Source organism: Sus scrofa, chromosome 4 (genome assembly GCF_054392235.1).
Source record: "Sus scrofa isolate SSC_HxYL_T2T_F1_AM1 chromosome 4, Sscrofa_HxYL_maternal_Yorkshire_Landrace_v2.0, whole genome shotgun sequence".
Classification (NCBI taxonomy): Eukaryota; Metazoa; Chordata; class Mammalia; order Artiodactyla; family Suidae; genus Sus; species Sus scrofa.
This window is the reverse complement of record NC_139386.1, coordinates 101,010,456-101,032,220: the sequence shown is the minus strand read 5'-3', so window position 1 is coordinate 101,032,220 and position 21,765 is coordinate 101,010,456. Positions and strand designations below refer to the sequence as shown.

Sequence of the window (21,765 nt, the reverse complement as noted above, 5' to 3'; positions counted from 1 at the left end):
TGCCCAGGAAACAAATGCGACTAGGAACCATGAGGTTGTGGGTTTGATCCCTGGCCTCGTTCAGTGGGTTAAGGATCGGGTGTTGCCCTGAGCTGTGGTGTAGGTCACAGACATGGCTCGGACCTGGTGTTGCTCTGGCTGTGGTGTAGGCACGCCGCTGTAGCTCCAATTCGACCCCTAGCCTGGGAACCTCCTTGTGACGCGGGTGCGGACCTAAAACAAACAGACAAACCATCCAACAATATCCTTCAACAACAACTAAACAATAAGTTCTTGTGATGAAAAAAAATAAAAGATGTTGTGTGAGAGTGCCTGGGAAATGTGCTTTGAGAGGGAAATCGATCCTCTAGCTGATGGATAAAAATCGTTCAGTCCTGTTGATGTGTCTTCGTGAATGCATGGAAAACCTTGTTTGGAGATTGGAAACAACATTCTCATTTTAAAGACGTTTCTTGAGCTTCAGGCGGAGGTTTCATGGCCCCACAGTTCCACCAGTAACAATCTCACCCTGGGGTGCATCTCAATCAGAAAAATCTCTCTCTCTTTCTCTCTCTCTTTTTTAAACTGAGTTGAGGTTTACATATACTCATCCTTTTGAAAATTATTACTATCATTTATTTACAATATTCGGTCAATTTCTACTGGATGGCAGAGGGACCCAGTTATATATATATATATATATATATATATGTATATACATATATATATATACATATATATATGTATATACATATATATATATACATTCTTTTTCTCATGTTTGGTTCCATCATGTCCCATCACAAGTGGTTAGATTTAGGACGCTGCGCTGTACCGCAGGATCTCTGCTCATCCACACCAAATAAAAGAGTTTGCATCTACTATCCCCCCAAATCCCAGTCCCTCTCCATCTCTCCCCCTCCCAGAAATGGCTTCCTTGGTCTACCTTGAAGTCTAGCAGAACCTCTGACCCTAGAGCTGCACAGAGTCACAGCTCTGCTCTCCCGCTGAGGCTCAGTGGTCTGGACGCTGCAGCAAATACTCTTACCCCCCACGGCTCCCCTTTCCCAGGCCAGCATCTCCAGGACCTCACGTGACAACCTTAATAGCTCCTTCCCTGTCTGACCTCCCTCGTTGCACCTGCTCGCTGGGTAGGTTGTTGAGACAGGGCCAGAGAACCAGTCCTAACCTGTGTCCAGACAGAGCCTTTCCACCGACAGCCTCGGAGAGAACTGGCTCTGGGTTCCACCTCGTGCGTAGAGCTGCCTGCGGGGTTGTTTCACTTCTGGTTCTGACGTAGGAAAACGGAAAACTCCGAGTCAGTGATGGTGAGGAAGGTATTGGGCGTTTATCTGCCGCCACCCCAGCCTCTCCGGGTATTTCACCTCGGCACCTGGGCTTTAGCTGTTTACCTGAGAAGAAGCCGTCCATGCCAATCTTCTTTCTCCAGTCGTGTTGGTGGTCGTTGATGGCCATGGTGATGATGCTAGTCCTGGGGAAGGGTCCCTGATGGCAGCAGCAACAAGGGAGGACCGACCCTCCTCTTCTTGGATACCTAAGCCCTGACTCGGCGTCTTTCCAGGGCACAAAACGGCTCCCCTGAGGAGCAAGAACTGCCCAACAGTGACATCACCCGTTTGCCATCTTCCTCCTCACAGGCTCCTGCTCACGGGGCTGAAGACCCCCAAGCACAGACATGTCACTTCATCCTTCACCCCCATATCAGCCCACAGCACCATGATCTGAAAGCACAAAGGTGGACTTTGAAGCCGATACAAGGACCGTCCTACTCACAACTCCCCTGGGACACGGACGCCACCCACACAAACACAAGGCCTCCCTGGATGCTCTCAGCACCGGAAGTCCAGGCCTGCTGGCCTCCACCCTGAGAGCAGGGAGGGAACGAAAACAAAACATCCACTTGAGGAGTTCCCGTTGTGGGTCAGAGGCTTAAGAACTGGACCTTGTCTCTGTGAGGACACGGGGTCATCAATCGATCCCTGGCCTCACTCAGTGGCTTAAGGATCCTGTGTGGCCGTGGCTGTGGCCTAAGCCTCAGCTGCAGCTCCAAGTCCACCTTGAGCCCAAGAACTTCCATGTTTCACAGCTGCTCAACCCCACCCACAGCCCACACCCCATCTCTCTTCTCTCTGCTCTAACTTTGCTCTGGCCTTGCCCTTGCCATCTCCTCTCCCTGGAAGCACGAACCCCAGGACACACACGGCTCAGTCTTCTGTTCATTCAACTGGGTGCCCACAACGCCTCGTTGGAAGATCTTTTCAAAACAATGGTCTCTAACATACACCCAAGCATAACTCTTATTTGTCTTACACGTGTCTGTGTGTGGGTCTGTGTGTGTGTGTGTTTGTAATCCCCTCAAGCATGTAGGCTCCCTGAGGACAAGGACCTTGGCCCCATCATCATTCTTCGAACACCTAACCACCTGCCTGGCACCTGATACATAATTAGGAAACTCTTGGGAATACATTAATTTCTATGAGCCTGCTGAGTTGAATATATTCTTTCCACCTGTGGGAGCGCCAGTGGTTCAATCAGTTACGCACGGCAATCATACATTGTTTCCAGACCTTACAGGTAAGGAAACTGAGGCTGAGAGAAGTTCCTTCTTTTCAGGGGCCTACAAGGTAGAAAGAGGCAGAAACCCGTTGGAAACCAATGACAAAAAAGAAGGATTGGATGTAAAAAATCCAAAAGAACATATTTCAGACCCAACTGAAGACAGCTTGGAGAAGCCTCATGCTAATGATTTAGTAGGAAGGAAAAGGACCCCTCAAAAGAGTTTGTTGTCCTTGGCAGAAGACTGGAGAGCAATACATGCAAACAAACAAAACAAACAAAAAAGAACAAAAGGAAGAATTGAGAGCTTGACCATGAAACATGTCCTTTATTGGAGAACTGAAAAAGAGACACACTGAAGCGCTCAGAGGCTGGAGATCACAACCCAGATCACAGGCAGGCAGATGGCAGAGCCCCATCCGGCGATGACGCTGCTGCTCTTCCAACAACATCCTATGAGCCTGGGGAACCAAGCCTTTTCTCCGTCAGCTGTGAATCCAGGAGGGAGGTTGAGAAGGATGCAGTCTATCACCATGGCCAAAGGGAGGACGAGGGAGCCCTGGGACCAAGAGGAGCCTGGATCCCGTTGTTGCATGGTCCTGAGGAAGTCTGCTGCTCTTACAGGCACTTGGGTGGACACTTCTGCTGGCAGGGTGGGCACGGTGGGCATGGTGGGCAGGGTGGGCATTTCTGCTGGCATACTGGAATTGGGCACACCACAGGTGGGCAAGGAGGTGGACATGGCTCAGGGCACTTGGGTATGCACACAGGAGGTGGCTGGCAGGGCTGCTTGCACTGCTGCTGCTGGTAAGACATCGTTCCTGGGACTCACGGAACCTGAAGTACAGTGAGACAACATTGGTCACCACAAAGACAGTCCTGTCCATAGAGCAGTCAGCTCGACCATCAACACTTGGTTCTTCTTTTTTTATGACTCAATGGATTCATTCATTTCTCGGTGTACAGTGATCACCACAATCCAATGGGCCACCAACATGTTGGTCTCCAAGGACTCTCTTGGATTCCTACTACAGCCTTTAGGATTTTGTGGCCCATCTTCACCCTTTCTTTTGAGCACCTCTCACCCTCAGACCTCAGGCCTTTCTGCTTCATCTCACATTCAACCACTTCCTAAGGCTAAAATCACCCACAGGTGGGTAGTGTGAATACAAATTTTACCTGGAGAGGAAGAACTCTCTTATTGAAAGGGTCACCAGTCTTAAAACACATCTCTGCCCAGAGGTCCCACGAGGCCCTGCTTGCTGGGCTAACCGACCCGACTGTGGGGCTGAGCTTTTGAGGAGAAATGCAAAGGCCCAATCCCACCGTTCACTGGGATGGAGCCGTGAGAGGGAGGCTGTGGGAACGAATGGGGGAGGGGGTGCTCCAGCACAGCGCCTCATCTCTGTTTCTCTCCTTCAGGGTAAGGTGGTGCCTTGGACTCCATCGCTCTCCTCCCATTCCACATCACCTCCCAAACACCAGCGAAACCGTACCCCCCTCCCAACCTCATTGTATTCTTTCCCCCAGAAAGAGTATTGAGGGGTGAAAATAAAGTCCCTTCTACGCTCAGGTGAAATCCCACCACCCAAGGACCAAGAAAGACCTCTAAGACCTGTACTCACCAGAGGCTCCAAAGAAGGTCTAGGACTGGTGTCTGGAAGAGAGTAGGGCTGGGACGACGGTCACTCCTTTTATAAGGCCAGGCAGCCCTGCACAGCGCAGGGGGAGCAGCCCAGGACGGGCACGATGACCTCATTTCCCAACCAAAACGCCATCCACACGCAATCTCATAAATGACTTGCCACACTCATGCTGGTATCACACTTCCTGGTCCATGATCTTCCTCACCCCTCCCCAGGAACAGCACAGTGCTTGACCCGAGACTGTGTCACATACTCCCCATGCTAGTGTCATGTGCCTGTTAGGAAAGAGGAGAAATTCCTTGACAGTGGGGATGTTCTCCCACTGGGTCAGCGATGGTGCCTCTCCTACTGCCCAGCTTCCCAAGCCTCTAGTACGTAAACCTCACTACTCCATTCAGCTTCACCTGCCCAGCTTCCAGCTTTGTGTCTCTCAATAGCAGAGACCAGGTTTTGCTAACCCCCCATCTCTTAACGTTCACCCAATTTTCCTTTACTAGTAGAACAGCGAGGATGGAGGAGGCACAGGCTGGAGCAATGAGCTTGCAAGCAGTTTATTGACAAACTGAATGGTCAGGGCCTCTGAGCAAGCAAGACGCAGACTCACCTCTCAGCCCCCACCCCCCACCCAGGTGAGTGCTTGGTTTTTCATACACAAGGGGTTTTTTTGGTTGAGCCCTGTCGTCTGTAGCCTTGGGGATCTTTGTCTTTGGGAACTCCTTCCTTGCATGCACCTGTTCGATTAGAAGGCGACTGCGAGTCTGGATTCAGCTGGGTTATGTTGAGTTTTTTGTCCTTTTAGGCCTTGTTTCATTTTCCACCAAAGATTTAAAACTAACTTCCCCTTTGCCCAGGACCTGCAGGTCTCTAGGCATTTCTTTTTTTTATTTTCCCACTGTACCACAAGGGGGTCAGGTTATCCTTACATGTACACATTACAATTACATTATTCCCCCACCCTTTCTTCTGTTGCAACATGAGTATCTGGACATAGTTCTCAATGCTATTCAGCAGGATCTCCTTGTAACTCTATTCCAAGTTGTGTCTGATAAGCCCAACCTCCCGATCCCTCCCACTCCCTCCGTCTCCCATCAGGCAGCCACAAGTCTATTTTCCAAGTCCATGATTTTCTTTTCTGTGGAGAAGTTCATTTGTGCTGGATATTAGATTCCAGTTATTAGTGATACCATATGGTATTTGTCTTGGTCTTTCTGGCTCATTTCACTCAGTATGAGAGTCTCTAGTTCCATCCATGTTGCTGCAAATGGCATTATGTCATTCTTTTTTATGGCTGAGTAGTATTCCATTGTGTATATATACCACCTCTTCCGAATCCAATCATCTGTTGATGGACATTTGGGTTGTTTCCATGTCCTGGCTATTGTGAATAGTGCTGCAATGAACATGCGGGTGCACGTGTCTCTTTTAAGTAGAGTTTTGTCCGGATAGATGCCCAAGAGTGGGATTGCGGGGTCATACGGAAGTTCTATGTATAGACTTCTAAGGTATCTCCAAATTGTTCTCCATAGTGGCTGTACCAGTTTACATTCCCACCAACAGTGCAGGAGGGTTCCCTTTTCTCCACACCTCCTCCAGCACTTGTTATTTGTGGACTTATTAATGATGGCCATTCTGACTGGTGTGAAGTGGTATCTCCTGGTTGTTTTGATTTGCATTTCTCTTATGATCAGCGATGTTGAGCATTTTTTCATGTGTTTGCTGGCCATCTGCATACCTTCCTTGGAGAACAGTCTATTCAGGTCTTTTGCCATTTTTCCATTGGTTGATTGGCTTTTTTTGCTGTTGAGTTGTATAAGTTGCTTATATATTCTAGAGATTAAGCCCTTGTCCGTTGCATCATTTGAAACTATTTTCTCCCATTCTGTAAGTTGTCTTTTTGTTTTCTTTTGGGTTTCCTTTGCTGTGCAAAAGCTTGTCAGTTTGATGAGGTCCCATGGGTTTATTTTTGCTCTTATTTCGATTGCTTTGGGAGATTGACCTGAGAAAATATTCATGATGTTGGTGTCAGAGAGTGTTTTGCCTATGTTTTCTTCTAGGAGTTTGATGGTGTCCTGTCGTATATTTAAGTCTTTCAGCCATTTGGAGTTTATTTTTGTGCATGGTGTGAGGGTGTGTTCTAGTTTCATTGCTTTGCATGCAGCTGTCCAGGTTTCCCAGCAATGCTTGCTGAATAGACTTTCTTTTTCCCATTTTATGTTCTTGCCTCCCTTGTCAAAGATTAATTGACCATAGGTGTCAGGGTTTATTTCCGGATTCTCTATTCTGTTCCATTGGTCTGTCTGTCTGTTTTGGTACCAGTACCACACTGTTTTGATGACTGTGGCTTTGTAGTATTTCTTGAAGTCTGGGAGAGTTAAGCCTCCTGCTTGGTTTTTGTTTCTCAGGATTGCTTTGGCGATTCTGGGTCTTTTGTGGTTCCATATAAATGTTTGGATGGTTTGTTCTAGTTCTGTGAAAAATGTCATGGGTAATTTGATAGGGATTGCACTGAATCTGTAGATTGCCTTGGGTAGTATGGCCATTTTTACAATATTGATTTTTCCAATCCAGGAACGTGGAATATCTTTCCATTTCTTTACATCTTCTTTGATTTCTTTGATTAAGGTTTTATAGTTCTCGGCATATAGGTCCTTTACCTCCTTGGTCAGGTGTATTCCGAGGTATTTGATTTTGTGAGGTGCAATTTTAAAAGGTATCGTATTTTTGTATTCCTTTTCTAATATTCCATTGCTGGTATACAGAAGTGCGACTGACTTCTGAATGTTAATCTTATAGCCTGCCACTTTGCTGAATTTATTAATCAGTTCAAGTAGTTTTTGGGTTGAGTCCTTCAGGTTTTCTATGTATAGTATCATGTTGTCTGCATACATTGACAGTTTTATCTCTTGTCTTCCTATATGGATGCGTTTTATTTCTTTTGTTTGCCTAATTGCTGTGGCTAGGACTTCCAAAACTATGTTGAAGAGCAGTGGTGAAAGTGGGCATCCCTGTCTTGTTCCAGATTTGAGTGAGAAGGCTTTCAGTTTTTCCCCATTGAGGATTATATTTGCTGTGGGTTTATCATAAATGGCTTTGATTATATTCAGGAATGTTCCCTCTATACCCACTTTGGCAAGGGTCTTGATCATGAATGGATGTTGGACTTTGTCAGATGCTTTTTCTGCGTCTACTGAGATGATCATATGATTTTTGACTTTTTTTTTGTTAATGTGGTGTATGATGCTGATTGATTTGCATATGTTGAACCATCCTTGTGAACCTGGGATGAACCCAACCTGGTCATGGTGTATAATTTTTTTTGGTATGTTGTTGCATTTGGTTGGCTAAGATATTGTTGAGAATTTTTGCATCTATATTCATCAAAGATATTGGGCGATAGTTTTCTTTTTTGGTGGTATCTCTGCCTGGTTTTGGAATGAGGGTGATGGTGGCATCATAGAATGTCTTTGGGAATATTCCTTCTTCTTCAACCTTTTGAAAGAGTTTCAGGAGGATGGGCACCAATTCCTCTTTATATGTTTGATAGAATTCACCTGGGAAGCCATCTGGTCCTGGACTTTTATTTGTAGGGAGTGATTTTATGACCTCTTCAATTTCATTTCTAGTGATTGGTCTGTTCAGTTGGTCTGTTTCTGCTTGATTCAGTTTTGGCAGGCTGTAAGATTCTAGAAAATTGTCCATTTCTTCCAGATTGTCAAACTTGTTGCCGTATAGTTGTTCATAGTATTCTCTTATGGTTTTTTGTATTTCTGCTGTATCCGTTGTGATTTCTCCTTTTTCATTAATAATTTTGGTTATTGGGGTTCTTTCTCTCCTCTTTTTAGTGAGTCTGGCCAGGGGTTTGTCAATTTTGTTCACCTTTTCAAAGAACCAGCTCTTGGTTTTATTAATTTTCTCTATTGTTTTTTGAGTCTCTATTTTATTGATTTCTTCTTTGATCTTTATAATTTCCTTCCTTCTGCTGACTTTAGGACTTTTTGTTCTTCTTTTTCTAATTCATTTAGGTGGAGGGTTAAGTTGTCAATTTGGGATCTTTCTTCTTTTTTGAGAAAGGCCCGTATTGCTATAAATTTCCCTCTGAGCACTGCTTTCGCAGCATCCCATAGATTTTGAGAGGTTGTGTCTTCATTATCATTTGTTTCAAGGTAGTTTTTAATTTCCTTCTTGATTTCCTCATTGACCCATTGGTTTTTTAGTAGCATGTAGTTTAGTTTCCATGTAGTAGGTTTTTTCTCATTACTTTTCCCATGGTTGATTTCTAATTTCATGGCATTGTGGTCAGAGAAGATACTTGAGATAATTTCTATGCTCCTAAATTTATTGAGGTTAGCTTTGTGTCCCAATATGTGGTCGATTCTTGAGAATGTTCCATGAGCATTTGAGAAGAATGTGTATTCTGCTTTTTTTGGATGTAGTGTCCTGAAGATATCAATGAAGTCTAACTTTTCTCTTGTTTCCTTTAGGATCTCTGTTGCTTTATTGGTTTTCTGTCTAGAGGATCTGTCCATTGATGTGAGGGGGGTATTAAGCTCTCCTACTGTGATTGTATTCTCATCAATATCTCCCTTTATGTCTGTTAATATTTGTTGTATGTATCTGGGTGCTCCTATATTTGGGGCCTATATGTTGATGATAGTAACATCCTCTCCTTGGATGGATCCCTTAATCATTAAATAGTGTCCTTCTTTGTCTTTCTTTATGTCTTTTGTTTTAAAGTCTATTTTGTCTGATATGAGCGTTGCGACTCCTGCTTTTCTGTCATGTCTATTGGCGTGAAATATTTTTCCCCACCCTTTCACTTTCAATCTATATGTATCTTTTGTCCTAAGGTGAGTTTCTTGTAGGCAGCAGATTGAAGGTTTTGCCTTTTTATCCACTCAGCCACTCTGTGTCTTTTGATTGGGGCATTCAGTCCATTGACATTTAAGGTGATAATTGATAGATGATTATTTATTGCCATTTGAACCTCACATTCCAGTTGATTCTATGGTTCTCCATTCTTCCTTTTTTTTTTTTGGTTGGATGGTCTCCTGTTATTATCTGCTTGAGTGTATTTTTTTTTTTTTTTGCAAATGCAATATTTGCTTTTGGCTTGTGGTTGCCCTGTTTTTTAAGTATGCTAACCCCTTCCCATAATTGTGTGTTTTAGCCTGATGGTCCTGTAAGTTCAAACACTTCATTACTATATTAAAATTAAGAAGAGAAACATACAAACAAACAAAAAGGGTTATTTACTTCCTAACATCCCTTGCCCACATTTTATGGTTTTGATGACTCTTTTTTCTTTTTTTCTTTTTAATTTTATTTTGTTTGAAGCATGTTCATGATTAAATCTGTATGCTGGCTTATTTGAGTGACTGCTCTCTGATTGCAGTTTCCTCAGTCCTAGTTGTTCCTCTTCTTCTTCTTTTTTTTTTTTTTCTTTTCTTTTTTCTTCCCTTTCCTTCCTTTCTTTTTGGTTTAGAGAAGCCCTTTCAATATTTCCTTTAACCTGGGTTTTGTGATGCTGTATTCTTTAAGTTTTTGTTTGTTGGGAAAAATTTTTATTTCCCCTTCTATTTTAAATGATATTCTTGCTGGATAGAGTATTCTAGGTTGCATATTTTTTCCTTTTAGCACTTTAAATATCTCTTGCCATTCCCTCCTGGCCTGTAGTGTTTCTGTAGAGAAATCAGCTGATATTCTTAAGGGGGTTCCCTTGTAGGTAACATTCTGTTTTTCTCTTGCTGCCTTTAGGATCCTCTCTTTATCACTAACTTTTGCCATTTTTATTATGATGTGTCTTGGTGTGGGTCTGTTTGGGTTCAGTTTGTTTGGGGCCCTCTGTGCTTCTTGTATCTTGAACCCAGTATCCTTTAGATTTGGGAAGTTTTCAGCGATAATTCCTTCAAATATATTTTCCATCCCCTTATCTTTTTCTACTCCTTCTGGAATTCCTATTATGCGTAGATTGGCCCACTTTATATTATCCCATAGGTCTCTTATATTGCTTTCCAGTTTTTTGATTCGGTTTTCTGTCTGTTGACCGGATGGAGTGATTTCCATTATTCTACCTTCCATATCACTGATTCGTTCTTCTGCATTATTCATTCTGGTTTTTACTGCCCCTAGTTCAGTTTGCATCTCTGCAAATGAATGTTCTAGTTTTTCTTGGCTCCTCCTTATATTTTCTAGTTCCTTTCTGAGGGTATCTGCATTACTGTTCATATCTTCTCTTAATTCCCTCAGTATTTTCACTATTTCTCTTTTGAACTCCAGGTCTGTCTGACTGCAGAGATCTGTTTCATTGTTGACTGTTTTAGGTGAGTTCTCCTGTTGGTTTGACTGGGGGTGGTTTCTCAGCTTCTTCATCTTGCTTGTTGTTTTCTTTCTCCTGAGGGAGTGGTACTCTCCATTATCGGTCAGTGTTTGCCTTGTCACTGCCGTGGAATATTTCCTGAGGGCTGGCGTTGTTGGTCAATCTTTTTTGAGGCAGTGTGGCTTTTCTGGAGTGTTGATGGGGCTAACAGGGTTTCTTTGAAGCAAAGGAGGGCTTCCTGAGGGCAGACAGGACTGGGAGGTCCACACCACGATGGTAGCAGATTTCGCTTGGTCATGCAGAGCTTGCTCTGGTGTTTTTAGGCTGTGGGGTTCTTGCAGGGGGTTGACGGTGTTGGACAGCTGTTCCTCAGAAGTGCAGCACGCCCTGGGTGCTGGAGCAGCTATCTGGGTCGCTGAGAACCTAAGAGGCTCTTCCCTAGGGCAGCCCAACTCAGAAGGACAGCCTGAGAATGTAGGCGGATCTTTTCACAGTCTGGCCGAGCTTGTCGCAGCTTTTCTGGGCTGCAGGGGCTCTTCCAGGGGGCTGGTGGTGCTGAGCAGCTATTCCGTGGGAGTGGGGCACCCCCTGGGGGCTTGGGCGGGTAGCAGGGCCACTGGAAACCCAAGAGGCTCCTCCCCAGGGCAGCCCGACTCAGAAAGACCGTCTGAGACCTTTTCCCGACTCGGCCAGGCTTGTTGCAGCTTTTCTGGGCTGCAGGGGGTCCTGCCTGGAGCTGGCAGTCCTATGCAGCTGGTCCACTAGGTCTCAGCACCCCCTGGGGGCTTGGGCGGGTAGTAGGGCCGTTGGAAACCCAAGAGGCTCCTCCCCGGGGCAGTTCGACTCAGAAAAACCGTCGGAGGATTAGGCCGATCTATTCACGGCCTGGCTAGGCTTGTTCTAGCTTTTCTGGGCTGCAGGCCTTTTCTCGGGGGCTGGTGGTGTTTGGTGCTGCTCTGCGGAAGTGTAGCCCCTCCAAAGGACAAGCAGGCCTGTGCAGGGACAGCCCCTGTGGTGGTAGGCTTCAGGCAATTGTTGAGGTCAGCCCTCCTGGATGGCAGGCAGGTCCAGGTCCGGTGAGAGCGTAGGGTGTGGCGGGGGTGTGGGGAGGGGATGCACTGGGAAGCACAGCTTTCTGCTAGCTAGCGGGCCTGTAAGCTTGCTGTGGCATGGCGGGTATTCTATGGGGACCCACCCCTTCTTCTCTCCCCTCCCCAGCACAGGCGCAGACCAGGCTCTTCTCCCAGGTTCCCTCTGATGCGGCTTTCCACTTCCCCGCCCCTAGAGTATTGTTCCCTTCCTCTGCGACAGCTTTGTTTTCTAATCTCCCAGGCAGTCACTGCCCCGTCAAATGGTTTCTAGACCTCCCAAGCAGTTTCCCCTCCACCCCGCCCCCCCAGCCCGTTCTCAGGGTCTAACCTCTGGAGCTGAGGTCTCAGTGCCCAGCCCCCACCCAGGCGTCCCCAGGCCCTTTCTCAGGGACTAACCTCTGGAGCGGAGGATTCGGTGCCCAGCCCCCACCCAGGCGTCTCAATTTTTGATGACTGTGCCCACAGTTCAGATGGTCCGTTGGGTTCTTGATCGGCTTTTCCGTACTCCAACTTACTGCTACACTCTTCTCTGCATCTGGAGATTCCTCCGGTTCGTTTGATCTTTCCCCTGGTAGGTGACTTTCCAGGGTGCGGGATCCCTTTCTCCTCCGCAGTTCCCTTTCGGGAGCGCCCGTCCCGCTCAGATTCACCTTCTCTCACTCTCCTCCTTTCTCCCCTTCTGCCCAGTAATGTCACGAACTTCTTGCTGTTATTGCAGTTTAGCTTCCTCTGCCAGCGACTGGTTGCTGTTCTGTGCGAGTCATTTATTCTGTAGATGTGCTATTTTTGTTGTGTTCGTGGGAGAGGGCAAGCGTGTCCCCTACTCCTCCGCCATCGTGTCCTCTCACTCTAGGCATTTCATGACAATTCAATAACGTACACAGAGCCACAACATCGTACCTTGATTTCCCAGTTGCTGACAGTCCCCTGTTGGGTGTGTCCTCACATGGCTCCCTACATGGGACAGCAAAGGACAGCACCATCCCTCTGTTTTCTGGGCCATAAGATCACAGGCTGGGGAAGCCCCACCCCCACCCCACAGCTTCACATTTGCAGATATGATAGATAAACATGCGAACAACACCGTATCCTACATTTACAGGATTCAGAGACTACTCCTCGTGTTACACATTCTGACCCTAAAAACTTTTGAAAGGAAAAGACATGTGAATGCTAAAGGGCACAAACCCTAAGGAGTTCCTGCTGTGGTGCAGTGGGTTAAGCATTCTACTGCAGGGGCTACGGAGGTGCAGGTTCCACCCCCCAGGCCAGCACAGTTGGTTAAAGCATCGGGAGTTGCCACAGCCATGGCACAGGTCAAAGCCGTGGCCCACATCCAACCCCTGGCCCAGGAAGTTCCTTATGCCCTCAGGTGCGGCCATTAAAAAATAACAACGAAGGAGAAAAACCAATAGGAAGGACAAATAACTCACTGTAATAACTCATCGATAATGTCACCGATGCCCAAAACTGTGATAAAGAGGACACTGTGTAGAGCAGGGCTCCCTAGCTAAGACCCTGGCCCTCTCCCCCTCTTTCTCCTGGCTGACATCACTGCTAATTCGAAGGAGTCAGTCTGAAAGCACCTTCAGGGTCCACACCTTCTTACTGGTGAGCAGGGCCCTCCCGCTGCCTGAGGGAAGAGTCCCCTCCTGATGCTCTTTCCTGGAGGAATGCTGGGCAGCCTCTGCAGTGGTTCTCTCTTGCCTGGGTTGCTGTGGCACAGAAAAGAACAATCAGTGGCCTCACCTCGGGGCTTGAAGAGGGAGGAATTTCTTTAGCTTGAGCCTGTTCCCCATCTCTTTCTCGGCCTCTCAGACGGCCAATCTGAGGCCAGCCATTCCGGCCCAGCACTCTGGGATGCAGCAGAAATGACCCAGATCACCATTAGGAGAGTGTCATCCTTCAGGGATGCCAGAAGGCACAGCGATGCTCTTGGGATGACGGGTCAGGTGCTTTCCCGACCTCTTCTTTTCCTGTTAAAGCCCTGGGAGCTAAAGGTGGTGCCTGCCGGGGTGAGGGAGCCATCCAAGGGTCACGTGATTTGGATCAGTCCTACTGACATAATGGTAGACTTGTTTTTCTTCGCCTCATGAATTACTAAGAGAGTCCAAAGTTATTTTTACCAAGAAATTATACGGGCCATGCCATAGATTTGATAAACTGAAGGAGGATCAGGCTTCAAGGGGAAAAAATGCTTCGTGAGGTTGCCTGCCAGCTTTAGAAAGAGGGACAAGTATTTCGTGACACACAAAGACAGTGACGAAAGCTCAGTGATCTTCACTTTGCCCAAAGAGTGGATCCTCGAAGCATTGGGAACAAAGCGAATCCGAAAACCATGTCACAACTACATGAAGGTTTGGTCGATCTTACTTGGAAACTAGCAGTACTGGTTATCTAAAGGAGAAGCTGAGTAGCTGGAGATTAAGAAGAGAGACCACGTAAGCCATGAGTCAAAGCAGAAAGCCTCATCAAGTCTGTACACTACGGGACGAGGGAGCAATGACTTCAGAAACTGAAGGCAAGGTATGTTTTGAACCTGCCTTGTGGCAGGCAGCTAAACGAGTCATCCAACGAGATCAACCAGTCTAATTGCCAGAAATACACAAATCTAGATTGAACTTTTCTGATTGATGTAGCTTCCTGAGGCTTTGCTCCAAAAAGATCAAAACGCCAAATGAGGATGATCTGAAATGCCAGCAACTGGGGACCTAAAGGAGAATCATTAAGAGAATGAAAGCCCCAGGGTGACAACGATTTGGGAGACCAGATGCTATGGAAACCCTCGTTTGAAGGACTCCAGGAATGACATTTCCCATTGGAAACTCTACCTAGAACAAGAGAGAAAGTGTGAGAGGCTGGTTAAAGACGGACAGCAGTCGGTCCTACAATCGTAAATAACTCCCAAGCAGCGCCCTGGAGGGGGACAAAACTATGTGTCTAGGCATAGCTCTTCACAGCATAACGGCTACTGACACGACCCACGTGGACATTTAGTCTCAGGTATTAACATTTTCTTTATCGTTTTCTCAAGTCCAGACAATCAACCAAGCAATACATCAAGTCTGGATTTGTAGCATTTGCCAACAATTCATCTCATGAGCTAGAAAGATGCGGTGTCAGCAGACATTCAGTTCACGAAAGAAGGAAGAGGAGAAGAAGAGGAAGAAAAAGAAATGCGATGCCAAAACCAAAATGTAACACAAGATACAGGTTAAATGGGAAGCAAACGATGAGCCCTCCTCACCTTTTCCTATTTGAAGATTTCCAGGACATCCACTGTTTCTACGACCCCTGCACTGGGCCGTTCTTCTCTCTGGCCTGAACCTCTTCTTCCAAATAACAAATGGCGTTCTCTGGTCCCTAGCCCCAGGATCGCCCCACTTTATGCTTCTCCAGGCATAATCCCAATGACTCCCGTGGTTTCGGCAATCATAACACAGCTGTCAACTCACACAGCTCCATTTGCATCGCAGAACTCACCTTGGACTTAGCTATCCCTTTGCCTTCTGGACGTCTCTATTCCACTATCCTCCAAGTGTCCAAAACCTGATCATACTCCCACAAACCCTTCAAATCTCCAGGACTCTTTATCTTTCCATGTGAATAACCCAGTACCTTAAGTTCTCTGGACTGTTTTCCCCTCTGCAACATGCTGCTTATCCAGCCAAACACCGGCTCATGCCATCCCGAGGGCCTAAATGTTTCTGGAATCCATTTCAGCCTGTCCATGCAAACTCCCGTGGCCCTAATTCAGGGCCTCCCCAACACTTGCACAGTTATTACCACACCTTCCTAACTTCTCTCTCTCCCCAAGTCTTCTTTCTGTCAAATGCACCTTCCGCATTGCTGGCCAGAACAATCCACTGAAAACTCAATCCTGACTATGTCACATGCGTACTTAAAATATTTTAACCTTCAAGGATCAATCCCCCATCCAAGACACTGCCCTTCCTTCCCCTCCTGCCTCATTGCTTATGACTCCGTGCCTTGAACTAGGGGCTGTTGCCATAGCTAAGGTCTCAGGATTTGTCTTCCACATCACTCATTCCTCTCCTCAGTGCATTTGGTCATCATTTCAACAAGGCTGATGTCTACACGACTCTCAACAAAGCCATCACTTCAGTGAAAAGCCCTGCCCCCGGGACATTCGGAGCTTTGCTTCTCCCATCATCCACAGCATGTGCCCTGTCCACTCATCTGCTTCGCCCTCACGCCTGCAGGATTGGAACAGGGGGCCTGCATCTCCCCTCTCCACCTTTGGGACACAGGGCCCAAGACTTGTGCAATCTTAGGTGCTGAATGAATATTGGTGGAATAAAGAAATAATGTTAAGTTCCTAAATTGTCTAATCGTACATGAGCTTCACAGCCATCTTGTGAGTTCAGGAACGAAGAAACTTTTCTCACCTCTGCTCTAGGCACTCCAAACAAATCTCATGTAACTATGCACCGTCTTCTATGCCCTCCTCCTTCCCACACACCACCCCTCACTGCCCTCTGTTGAATGGAGGGAGGACCTGCCTAGAGAAATCCAAACGCTGCCCTCCTGCTGCCGCTGAACCAGGCACTCTGGAGCCTCCGTGGCTGGTACAGGGCCCCCCATGAACCAGTGGGATCCCGTGCCAGAGTCAAGGCAGGAGCCGGAGGCCTGGGTAGGTCAGCCCAAGGAATAGTGCAGTCCCAGGACCCTGGACTCAGGGTTGCGGTGTTCACATGGCTGGCGAGCAGCCGTAGGTACCAATACCAAAGCAAAGGGAAAATGCGGAGGAGGGTTCCAGCCTCCTTTTGAACCCTCCAGTGAAGCCCTCAAATCCCCTGAACTTGGCACTCGGGCCTCAGCCCAGCCTGTTCTCCTCCCCTCGTCCCGCTGTCTGGTCTCCTCCTTCTAGGCACCTTCCATGTACTGAACTGGGGTCTCTGTCCTGCTGAGGGCCCAGAGCTCCAAATCCCATTTCCACATTCAGTTCACATCTCCACTTCGGAGTTTCCGTTGTGCTGCCCAGGAAACAAATGCGACTAGGAACCATGAGGTTGTGGGTTTGATCCCTGGCCTCGTTCAGTGGGTTAAGGATCGGGTGTTGCCCTGAGCTGTGGTGTAGGTCACAGACATGGCTCGGACCTGGTGTTGCTCTGGCTGTGGTGTAGGCACGCCGCTGTAGCTCCAATTCGACCCCTAGCCTGGGAACCTCCTTGTGACGCGGGTGCGGACCTAAAACAAACAGACAAACCATCCAACAATATCCTTCAACAACAACTAAACAATAAGTTCTTGTGATGAAAAAAAATAAAAGATGTTGTGTGAGAGTGCCTGGGAAATGTGCTTTGAGAGGGAAATCGATCCTCTAGCTGATGGATAAAAATCGTTCAGTCCTGTTGATGTGTCTTCGTGAATGCATGGAAAACCTTGTTTGGAGATTGGAAACAACATTCTCATTTTAAAGACGTTTCTTGAGCTTCAGGCGGAGGTTTCATGGCCCCACAGTTCCACCAGTAACAATCTCACCCTGGGGTGCATCTCAATCAGAAAAATCTCATTCTCTCTCTCTCTCTCTCTCTCTCTCTCTCTCTGTTTTTTTTAACTGAGTTAAGGTTTGCATATACTCATCCTTTTGAAAATTATTACTATCATTTATTTGCAATATTCGGTCAATTTCTACTGGATGGCAGAGGGAAGCAGTTATATATATATACCCAGAGAAATATAAATATATATATATATATATATATATATGTGTGTATATATATATATATATATATACACACATTCGTTTATGTGGATGGCAGAGGGAACCAGTTATATATATATACCCGGAGAAATATATATATATATATATGTGTATATATATATATATATATGTATATATATATATATATATATATATATACACACATTCGTTTTCTCATGTTTGGTTCCATCATGTCCCATCACAAGTCGTTAGATTTAGGACGCTGCGCTGTACCGCGGGATCTCTGCTCATCCACACCAAATAAAAGAGTTTGCATCTACTATCCCCCCAAATCCCAGTCCCTCTCCATCTCTCCCCCTCCCAGAAATGGCTTCCTTGGTCTACCTTGAAGTCTAGCAGAACCTCTGTCCCTAGAGCTGCACAGAGTCACAGCTCTGCTCTCCCGCTGAGGCTCAGCGGTCTGGACGCTGCAGCAAATACTCTTACCCCCCACGGCTCCCCTTTCCCAGACCAGCATCTCCAGGACCTCACATGACAACCTTAATAGCTCCTTCCCTGTCTGACCTCCCTCGTTGCACCTGCTCGCTGGGTAGGTTGTTGAGACAGGGCCAGAGAACCAGTCCTAACCTGTGTCCAGACAGAGCCTTTCCACCGACAGCCTCGGAGAGAACTGGCTCTGTGTTCCACCTCGTGTGTGGAGCTGCCTGCGGGGTGGTTTCACTTCTGGTTCTGACATAGGAAAACGGAAAACTCCGAGTCAGTGATGGTGAGGAAGGTATTGGGCGTTTATCTGCCGCCACCCCAGCCTCTCCAGGTATTTCACCTCGGCACTTGGGCTTTAGCTGTTTACCTGAGAAGAAGCCGTCCATGCCAATCTTCTTTCTCCAGTCGTGTTGGTGGTCGTTGATGGCCATGGTGATGATGCTAGTCTTGGGGAAGGGTCCCTGATGGCAGCAGCAACAAGGGAGGACCGACCCTCCTCTTCTTGGATACCTAAGCCCTGACTCTGCATCTTTCCAGGGCACAAAACGGCTCCCCTGGGCAGCAAGAACTGCCCAACAGTGACATCACCCGTTTGCCATCTTCCTCCTCACAGGCTCCTGCTCACGGGGCTGAAGACCCCCAAGCACAGACATGTCACTTCATCCTTCACCCCCATATCAGCCCACAGCACCATGATCTGAAAGCACAAAGGTGGACTTTGAAGCCGATACAAGGACCGTCCTACTCACAACTCCCCTGGGACACGGACGCCACCCACACAAACACAAGGCCTCCCTGGATGCTCTCAGCACCGGAAGTCCAGGCCTGCTGGCCTCCACCCTGAGAGCAGGGAGGGAACGAAAACAAAACATCCACTTGAGGAGTTCCCGTTGTGGGTCAGAGGCTTAAGAACTGGACCTTGTCTCTGTGAGGACACGGGGTCATCAATCGATCCCTGGCCTCACTCAGTGGCTTAAGGATCCTGTGTGGCCGTGGCTGTGGCCTAAGCCTCAGCTGCAGCTCCAAGTCCACCTTGAGCCCAAGAACTTCCATGTTTCACAGCTGCTCAACCCCACCCACAGCCCACACCCCATCTCTCTTCTCTCTGCTCTAACTTTGCTCTGGCCTTGCCCTTGCCATCTCCTCTCCCTGGAAGCACGAACCCCAGGACACACACGGCTCAGTCTTCTGTTCATTCAACTGGGTGCCCACAACGCCTCGTTGGAAGATCTTTTCAAAACAATGGTCTCTAACATACACCCAAGCATAACTCTTATTTGTCTTACACGTGTCTGTGTGTGGGTCTGTGTGTGTGTGTGTTTGTAATCCCCTCAAGCATGTAGGCTCCCTGAGGACAAGGACCTTGGCCCCATCATCATTCTTCGAACACCTAACCACCTGCCTGGCACCTGATACATAATTAGGAAACTCTTGGGAATACATTAATTTCTATGAGCCTGCTGAGTTGAATATATTCTTTCCACCTGTGGGAGCGCCAGTGGTTCAATCAGTTACGCACGGCAATCATACATTGTTTCCAGACCTTACAGGTAAGGAAACTGAGGCTGAGAGAAGTTCCTTCTTTTCAGGGGCCTACAAGGTAGAAAGAGGCAGAAACCCGTTGGAAACCAATGACAAAAAAGAAGGATTGGATGTAAAAAATCCAAAAGAACATATTTCAGACCCAACTGAAGACAGCTTGGAGAAGCCTCATGCTAATGATTTAGTAGGAAGGAAAAGGACCCCTCAAAAGAGTTTGTTGTCCTTGGCAGAAGACTGGAGAGCAATACATGCAAACAAACAAAACAAACAAAAAAGAACAAAAGGAAGAATTGAGAGCTTGACCATGAAACATGTCCTTTATTGGAGAACTGAAAAAGAGACACACTGAAGCGCTCAGAGGCTGGAGATCACAACCCAGATCACAGGCAGGCAGATGGCAGAGCCCCATCCGGCGATGACGCTGCTGCTCTTCCAACAACATCCTATGAGCCTGGGGAACCAAGCCTTTTCTCCGTCAGCTGTGAATCCAGGAGGGAGGTTGAGAAGGATGCAGTCTATCACCATGGCCAAAGGGAGGACGAGGGAGCCCTGGGACCAAGAGGAGCCTGGATCCCGTTGTTGCATGGTCCTGAGGAAGTCTGCTGCTCTTACAGGCACTTGGGTGGACACTTCTGCTGGCAGGGTGGGCACGGTGGGCACGGTGGGCACGGTGGGCAGGGTGGGCATTTCTGCTGGCATACTGGAATTGGGCACACCACAGGTGGGCAAGGAGGTGGACATGGCTCAGGGCACTTAGGGGGTGGACATGGCTCAGGGCACTTGGGTATGCACACAGGAGGTGGCTGGCAGGGCTGCTTGCACTGCTGCTGCTGGTAAGACATCGTTCCTGGGACTCACGGAACCTGAAGTACAGTGAGACAACATTGGTCACCACAAAGACAGTCCTGTCCATAGAGCAGTCAGCTCGACCATCAACACTTGGTTCTTCTTTTTTTATGACTCAATGGATTCATTCATTTCTCGGTGTACAGTGATCACCACAATCCAATGGGCCACCAACATGTTGGTCTCCAAGGACTCTCTTGGATTCCTACTACAGCCTTTAGGAATTTGTGGCCCATCTTCACCCTTTCTTTTGAGCACCTCTCACCCTCGGGCCTCAGGCCTTTCTGCTTCATCTCACATTCAACCACTTCCTAAGGCTAAAATCACCCACAGGTGGGTAGTGTGAATACAAATTTTACCTGGAGAGGAAGAACTCACTTATTGAAAGGGTCACCAGTCTCAAAACACATCTCTGCCCAGAGGTCCCACGAGGCCCTGCTTGCTGGGCTAACCGACCCGACTGTGGGGCTGAGCTTTTGAGGAGAAATGCAAAGGCCCAATCCCACCGTTCACTGGGATGGAGCCGTGAGAGGGAGGCTGTGGGAACGAATGGGGGAGGGGGTGCTCCAGCACAGCGCCTCATCTCTGTTTCTCTCCTTCAGGGTAAGGTGGTGCCTTGGACTCCATCGCTCTCCTCCCATTCCACATCACCTCCCAAACACCAGCGAAACCGTACCCCCCTCCCAACCTCATTGTATTCTTTCCCCCAGAAAGAGTATTGAGGGGTAAAAATAAAGTCTCTTCTACACTCAGGTGAAATCCCACCACCCAAGGACCAAGAAAGACCTCTAAGACCTGTACTCACCAGAGGCTCCAAAGAAGGTCTAGGACTGGTGTCTGGAAGAGAGTGGGGCTGGGACGACGGTCACTCCTTTTATAAGGCCAGGCAGCCCTGCACGGCACAGGGGGAGCAGCCCAGGACGGGCACAATGACCTCATTTCCCAACCAAAACGCCATCCACACGCAATCTCATAAATGACTTGCCACACTCATGCCAGTATCACACTTCCTGGTCCATGATCTTCCTCACCCCTCCCCAGGAACAGCACAGTGCTTGACCCGAGACTGTGTCACATACTCCCCATGCCAGTGTCATGTGCCAGTTAGGAAAGAGGAGAAATTCCTTGACAGTGGGGATGTTCTCCCACTGGGTCAGAGATGGTGCCTCTCCTCCTGCCCAGCTTCCCAGGCATCTGCTATGGAAACCTCACCACTCCATTCAGCTTCCCCATTTTACCGGATCTGTTTCAATCACGGGTTGTGATCTATGTTTGATCAACCGAAGGAGGATCAGCCTTTCTTGAGGAATAAGAAGGCTTAATGAGGTTGCCAACCTTAGTAAGAGGGACAATTATTTCTCGATACACAAAGAAAATGACTAAAGGTCAGATGATCCCCCTTTTCCCAAACAGTGGAACCTTGAAGCATTTGAAGCCAACCGAATCTCTGAAAACCATGTCACATCTACATGAAGGTTTGGGAGCTTTTCCTCAGAAACTGGTAGTACTGGTTATCTAGGAGACAGGTCGAGTATCTGGGGAATAAGAAGACAGACTAAATAAGCCATGAGTCAAAGAAGAAATCGTCATCGAGGC

General features: G+C 47.5%; 1 long non-coding RNA gene across 1 annotated transcript; it reads right to left on the bottom strand.

Annotated features, from left to right (window-relative positions):
• Nucleotides 1-19,621: 19,621 nt before the first annotated feature.
• Nucleotides 19,622-21,169, bottom strand: LOC146404075 (uncharacterized). The gene is made up of 2 exons (XR_014844178.1): nt 20,975-21,169; nt 19,622-20,186 (listed from the first exon to the last, which is right to left on the bottom strand). It is a non-coding gene; the product is annotated as an uncharacterized LOC146404075 (long non-coding RNA).
• Between the last annotated feature and the right edge of the window lie 596 nt (nt 21,170-21,765).